General features: G+C 56.2%; 2 non-coding genes and 1 pseudogene across 2 annotated transcripts; all 3 read left to right on the forward strand.

Annotated features, from left to right (window-relative positions):
- Positions 1-3,431: 3,431 nt before the first annotated feature.
- On the forward strand, positions 3,432-5,341 carry LOC126129145 (small subunit ribosomal RNA). The gene has a single exon (XR_007527121.1). It is a non-coding gene; the product is annotated as a small subunit ribosomal RNA (ribosomal RNA).
- A 353-nt stretch (positions 5,342-5,694) lies between these two features.
- Positions 5,695-5,849, forward strand: LOC126129142 (5.8S ribosomal RNA). The gene has a single exon (XR_007527119.1). It is a non-coding gene; the product is annotated as a 5.8S ribosomal RNA (ribosomal RNA).
- Positions 5,850-6,038: 189 nt separating this feature from the next.
- Positions 6,039-7,500, forward strand: part of LOC126129139 (large subunit ribosomal RNA) — a pseudogene marked incomplete at its 3' end in the record, with an annotated part of 3,795 nt that continues 2,333 nt past the window's right edge.

Genomic DNA, 7,500 nt, shown 5'->3' on the forward strand with positions numbered 1-7,500 from the left:
TAAATACCGCCATCTGCAAGTCTCCCGAAACATGACCTGCTGCACCGACGATACCGCCATCTATGAGACGCCACCCCGACTACGACATCGCTAGGTCCCACAGTACCCATTTTTCGACGCCACCCACAAAGCCTGCATCATCTGTCCACCACAGGAACCCGAACGCCAGTGCCTGCGTCGCACGAAGTAGTCAACCGACAATCACTCCACCCGCACCCGCACGTGCCCCACCCCAACCGCCCAAATCGCAACCCAAGCGGATGAACGGCGGACTCTTCCCGCACTCGTACGTTGCAATCCACCCCTATATCTTGCGTTTCATGACGAGTTATATCCAATATGCCAAATTCCCGCTGTCCCTATACATGCTGTAAGTCTGTGCACACAATATGAACCACACCTCAGCGAGACACTCCATCACACATTACTCTCTGCCTGTAACAGACACAGATACGATATGTAAGCACCAGCATGGACCAACGTCCGGTGCATCCTCTCCGCCACAGTACACCATCCACACTATGATAACCACACCAGGGGGTCCAATTATAAAATAGAATATCCCACCCGTCCAACATCCACAATTGCTCAGATAAGCCACCAACACCCACACATGTCCTACACAGGGGTGCACCCAACACCACCACACTGCCTCCTGTTACGGCACAGAAACAATGGCAGGAATGAATCACACAGGTCTGCCACTCCCTTGCCGCAACCACAGACGCGGCGCGCCTCCAGTCACGAGCGAAAAGCGCATCCTGACGAGACAGAACTGCTGTGACATACTGACGCTGCCTCAGACATTCACTTACAATGATCACTACCAACGAACCTGCCCCCCCCCCCCCCCCCCAAACACACTATCTCTTACCATGTTGTGTACTGTAATCCAACCCATTTTGCACCTTAACCTAACCAAATTTGTAACGCAATTTGTACCGCAATGTAACGCAATTTGTACCGCAATGTAACGCAATTTGTACCGCAATGTAACGCAATTTGTAACGCAATTTGTGTCTTAACCTAACCCACGTTGTGCCTTAACCTAACCCACGTTGTGCCTTAACGTAACCCACGTTGTGCCTTAACGTAACCCACGTTGTGCCTTAACGTAACCCACGTTGTGCCTTAACGTAACCCACGTTGTGCCTTAACGTAACCCACGTTGTGCCTTAACGTAACCCACGTTGTGCCTTAACGTAACCCACGTTGTGCCTTAACGTAACCCACGTTGTGCCTTAACGTAACCCACGTTGTGCCTTAACGTAACCCACGTTGTGCCTTAACGTAACCCACGTTGTGCCTTAACGTAACCCACGTTGTGCCTTAACCTAACCCACGTTGTGCCTTAACGTAACCCACGTTGTGCCTTAACCTAACCCACGTTGTGCCTTAACCTAACCCACGTTGTGCCTTAACCTAACCCACGTTGTGCCTTAACCTAACCCACGTTGTGCCTTAACCTAACCCACGTTGTGCCTTAACCTAACCCACGTTGTGCCTTAACCTAACCCACGTTGTGCCTTAACCTAACCCACGTTGTGCCTTAACCTAACCCACGTTGTGCCTTAACCTAACCCACGTTGTGCCTTAACCTAACCCACGTTGTGCCTTAACCTAACCCACGTTGTGCCTTAACCTAACCCACGTTGTGCCTTAACCTAACCCACGTTGTGCCTTAACCTGCTCTGTAATTGGCATATGACACGTTACATTAATCTAGTGTTGTCTAACCACAACCCTCTGAATATAGTTCGCTACTCGCACCGCCCACCCTCTTGTGTGTCGTTTCATGTTGAACACTTCGCAAGTGTTGCTTACTTTTTACATGCTCCCGCTGTACACTGTAATGTGGACAACTGCAGGATGTACATCGCCCCCCCCCCTCCACCCTGCCTTCGCACGCTGGTCGTTCAGGTGCTTGCGTGTTCAATGCCCTTCGCAGCTGTTCACTGGCATTCGCATGTCGAAGCGCTCAGTCTACGTCGTGGTACGGCCTGTGTCCACTGTCCGCTGATATCGTAAGCTTAATCCTCACATTGTACTGCACATAGGTCCGTATGTACTGAATGATACGCTGTGGCACATGTGTGACCGTACGACTGCGCCCAACAACAGCGAACCATACGGTCCAAATGTTGTGCACTCAGCCACGTGCCGTCTCCCCATAACAGCTACATTGCAGTGTGGTACGCCATAGAGACGTGTGGGAGTAACGGACGCCCTGGATGGCGATCAGCATGAGCCGTCTGTTGATGTAGTGGCGCGTGTATTCAAACGTAGTCGTCTCTTCTCACACAGTGTGATAGCATGGTGCACCGCGTTCCACATCTGCGACATGGTACAGATGCTGGTTGACAGTCGGTCTCGTAATGGACATCGCATACGTAGGGGGCCACCTCCCACGTGTTCTCTAGTCGTGCACATTTTGTTGCGTGTATGTGGGCAGACGTAGTGTGTCGTGACACCTAACAGACAGGTATGCAATAATCGTTGCATTTGCAAACTGGGATGGACGTCTACGTTTGCTGGTGACGTGACGCAACGCAAATGAACAACTGGTAAACCCATTGTGGTGCGGTTGTTGTTGCTGGAGGTAAATCAGTAAGGGCAAATCTGTGTGTGAAGCGATACGCGGCGGTGGCTGGGTGGGACCGTCCCCGGCCGGTGAGGGGGGGCCGCCCGGCGTGCTGGCCGCGCGGTGCGTGGGCGCACGCGCTACAGCCGGCTGGTGGGGGCGCCCAGTGGCAGGCGCGCCGGCCGACGGACGCGGCAGGCGGCGCAGCTGCGCGCCGGGGCACCCTGCGCGCGGCGCCGGGCGGCCAAAGTGGGTCCTCGCGGGCCCGGTGCGAAGCGCGGTGGACATCTGCAGTGTGCTGGTCCGACTGAGGACTGTGTGCGTTGAGGATGCGCCGCCGCCCGGCACTCGGCGCCGCGACGCCGTCTGCTGCTCGGTCGCCCCAGCGGTTCTCGCTGGTGGTTTGTATCGCAGTTGTGCAGACGTGTTGGCACGTGCGCTGTGCTGGGAGAGTTCGCTTCGGCACCCACGTGGGGCCTTTGCCCTTCTGTGGCGCTGGCGTTGGAGCTGCCGGTCACCGTAGGTGGCGCGTGTTGTCTCCCGCCGGCAATGCCACGACAGCACGCTCCCGGGCCTCTGTCGGCAGCGGCAAGCTCAGTTGGGAGCACGGGTGGTCGCACCTAAAGCGTCTACTCGCCTAACTCCGGGCGATTGCGCCTCTCTCGAACCCGACCAAGTACTTAGGACGGCGCTGCGCGCCGCCGGGACCTGAGAGGGTTTCGAGGTGTATTGTGCAGGGGAGCTCAGCCTCCTCCTGTTTGCAGAATAATTGAGCGGACGCTTGCGTGTTCGCGCGGGCCCCTGGGACACACTCCCGGGCGGCCGGCTGCTCAGCTCTAGTTGACGCAGCTCCCTGGTTGATCCTGCCAGTAGTCATATGCTTGTCTCAAAGATTAAGCCATGCATGTCTCAGTACAAGCCGCATTAAGGTGAAACCGCGAATGGCTCATTAAATCAGTTATGGTTCCTTAGATCGTACCCACGTTACTTGGATAACTGTGGTAATTCTAGAGCTAATACATGCAAACAGAGTCCCGACCAGAGATGGAAGGGACGCTTTTATTAGATCAAAACCAATCGGTCGGCTCGTCCGGTCCGTTTGCCTTGGTGACTCTGAATAACTTTGGGCTGATCGCACGGTCCTCGTACCGGCGACGCATCTTTCAAATGTCTGCCTTATCAACTGTCGATGGTAGGTTCTGCGCCTACCATGGTTGTAACGGGTAACGGGGAATCAGGGTTCGATTCCGGAGAGGGAGCCTGAGAAACGGCTACCACATCCAAGGAAGGCAGCAGGCGCGCAAATTACCCACTCCCGGCACGGGGAGGTAGTGACGAAAAATAACGATACGGGACTCATCCGAGGCCCCGTAATCGGAATGAGTACACTTTAAATCCTTTAACGAGTATCTATTGGAGGGCAAGTCTGGTGCCAGCAGCCGCGGTAATTCCAGCTCCAATAGCGTATATTAAAGTTGTTGCGGTTAAAAAGCTCGTAGTTGGATTTGTGTCCCACGCTGTTGGTTCACCGCCCGTCGGTGTTTAACTGGCATGTATCGTGGGACGTCCTGCCGGTGGGGCGAGCCGAAGGCGTGCGACCGCCTCGTGCGTGTTCGTGCGTCCCGAGGCGGACCCCGTTGAAATCCTACCAAGGTGCTCTTTATTGAGTGTCTGGGTGGGCCGGCACGTTTACTTTGAACAAATTAGAGTGCTTAAAGCAGGCAAGCCCGCCTGAATACTGTGTGCATGGAATAATGGAATAGGACCTCGGTTCTATTTTGTTGGTTTTCGGAACCCGAGGTAATGATTAATAGGGACAGGCGGGGGCATTCGTATTGCGACGTTAGAGGTGAAATTCTTGGATCGTCGCAAGACGAACAGAAGCGAAAGCATTTGCCAAGTATGTTTTCATTAATCAAGAACGAAAGTTAGAGGTTCGAAGGCGATCAGATACCGCCCTAGTTCTAACCATAAACGATGCCAGCCAGCGATCCGCCGCAGTTCCTCCGATGACTCGGCGGGCAGCCTCCGGGAAACCAAAGCTTTTGGGTTCCGGGGGAAGTATGGTTGCAAAGCTGAAACTTAAAGGAATTGACGGAAGGGCACCACCAGGAGTGGAGCCTGCGGCTTAATTTGACTCAACACGGGAAACCTCACCAGGCCCGGACACCGGAAGGATTGACAGATTGATAGCTCTTTCTTGATTCGGTGGGTGGTGGTGCATGGCCGTTCTTAGTTGGTGGAGCGATTTGTCTGGTTAATTCCGATAACGAACGAGACTCTAGCCTGCTAACTAGTCGCGTGACATCCTTCGTGCTGTCAGCGATTACTTTTCTTCTTAGAGGGACAGGCGGCTTCTAGCCGCACGAGATTGAGCAATAACAGGTCTGTGATGCCCTTAGATGTTCTGGGCCGCACGCGCGCTACACTGAAGGAATCAGCGTGTCTTCCTAGGCCGAAAGGTCGGGGTAACCCGCTGAACCTCCTTCGTGCTAGGGATTGGGGCTTGCAATTGTTCCCCATGAACGAGGAATTCCCAGTAAGCGCGAGTCATAAGCTCGCGTTGATTACGTCCCTGCCCTTTGTACACCACCGCCCGTCGCTACTACCGATTGAATGATTTAGTGAGGTCTTCGGACTGGTACGCGGCATCGACTCTGTCGTTGCCGATGCTACCGGAAAGATGACCAAACTTGATCATTTAGAGGAAGTAAAAGTCGTAACAAGGTTTCCGTAGGTGAACCTGCGGAAGGATCATTACCGACTAGACTGCATGTCTTTCGATGTGCGTGTCGTGTCGCGCAACACGCTACCTGTACGGCAGCAGCCGTGCGCCGCGTGCGGAACCACGCGTGCCTCTCAAAACTAACGGACAAAATGTTGTGTGGTACGAGCGCTGAAGCTCTGGAGCGGCTGGCCTGCGGCACCTGGCGCCTGGCGCCGGTTTTGAATGACTTTCGCCCGAGTGCCTGTCCGCTCCGGTGTGGAGCCGTACGACGCCCATCGGCCGTGAGGCCGTTGGACACAGAACGCTGGAACAGGGGCCGTCAAACGCCTCAGTCCCGCCTATGCAACTGTTTTGAAAGAGACAGTGGAAACTAAACAAAAAAGATCACCCAGGACGGTGGATCACTCGGCTCGTGGGTCGATGAAGAACGCAGCAAATTGCGCGTCGACATGTGAACTGCAGGACACATGAACATCGACGTTTCGAACGCACATTGCGGTCCATGGATTCCGTTCCCGGGCCACGTCTGGCTGAGGGTCGGCTACGTATACTGAAGCGCGCGGCGTTTGTCCCGCCTTCGGAGACCTGGGAGTGTCGTGGCCGCCTGTGGGGCCGGCCGCGTCTCCTTAAACGTGCGATGCGCGCCCGTCGCCTGGCGGTTCGCATACCGGTACTTTCTCGGTAGCGTGCACAGCCGGCTGGCGGTGTGGCGTGCGACACCTCGTACAACGACCTCAGAGCAGGCGAGACTACCCGCTGAATTTAAGCATATTACTAAGCGGAGGAAAAGAAACTAACAAGGATTCCCCCAGTAGCGGCGAGCGAACAGGGAAGAGTCCAGCACCGAACCCCGCAGGCTGCCGCCTGTCGTGGCATGTGGTGTTTGGGAGGGTCCACTACCCCGACGCCTCGCGCCGAGCCCAAGTCCAACTTGAATGAGGCCACGGCCCGTAGAGGGTGCCAGGCCCGTAGCGGCCGGTGCGAGCGTCGGCGGGACCTCTCCTTCGAGTCGGGTTGCTTGAGAGTGCAGCTCCAAGTGGGTGGTAAACTCCATCTGAGACTAAATATGACCACGAGACCGATAGCGAACAAGTACCGTGAGGGAAAGTTGAAAAGAACTTTGAAGAGAGAGTTCAAAAGTACGTGAAACCGTTCTGGGGTAAACGTGAGAAGTCCGAAAGGTCGAACGGGTGAGATTCACGCCCATCCGGCCACTGGCTCCCGCCCTCGGCAGATGGGGCCGGCCGCCCGCGCGGAGCAATCCGCGGCGGGGTCGTGTCCGGTTGCCTTTCCACTCGCCGCGGGGTGGGGCCGTTCCGGTGTGCGGTGGGCCGCACTTCTCCCCTAGTAGGACGTCGCGACCCGCTGGGTGCCGGCCTACGGCCCGGGTGCGCAGCCTGTCCTTCCGCGGGCCTCGGTTCGCGTCTGTTGGGCAGAGCCCCGGTGTCCTGGCTGGCTGCTCGGCGGTATATCTGGAGGAGTCGATTCGCCCCTTTGGGCGCTCGGGCTCCCGGCAAGCGCGCGCGGTTCTTCCCGGATGACGGACCTACCTGGCCCGGCCCCGGACCCGCGCCGCTGTTGGCTCGGGATGCTCTCGGGCGGAATAATCGCTCCCGTCAGCGGCGCTTCAGCTTTGGACAATTTCACGACCCGTCTTGAAACACGGACCAAGGAGTCTAACATGTGCGCGAGTCATTGGGCTGTACGAAACCTAAAGGCGTAATGAAAGTGAAGGTCTCGCCTTGCGCGGGCCGAGGGAGGATGGGGCTTCCCCGCCCTTCACGGGGCGGCGGCCTCCGCACTCCCGGGGCGTCTCGTCCTCATTGCGAGGTGAGGCGCACCTAGAGCGTACACGTTGGGACCCGAAAGATGGTGAACTATGCCTGGCCAGGACGAAGTCAGGGGAAACCCTGATGGAGGTCCGTAGCGATTCTGACGTGCAAATCGATCGTCGGAGCTGGGTATAGGGGCGAAAGACTAATCGAACCATCTAGTAGCTGGTTCCCTCCGAAGTTTCCCTCAGGATAGCTGGTGCTCGTACGAGTCTCATCCGGTAAAGCGAATGATTAGAGGCCTTGGGGCCGAAAACGACCTCAACCTATTCTCAAACTTTAAATGGGTGAGATCTCCGGCTTGCTTGATATGCTGAAGCCGCGAGCAAACGACTCGGATCGGAGTGCCAAGTGGGCCA

The sequence above is a fragment of the Schistocerca cancellata genome, unplaced genomic scaffold, assembly GCF_023864275.1.
Source record: "Schistocerca cancellata isolate TAMUIC-IGC-003103 unplaced genomic scaffold, iqSchCanc2.1 HiC_scaffold_518, whole genome shotgun sequence".
In the NCBI taxonomy this organism is placed as follows: Eukaryota; Metazoa; Arthropoda; class Insecta; order Orthoptera; family Acrididae; genus Schistocerca; species Schistocerca cancellata.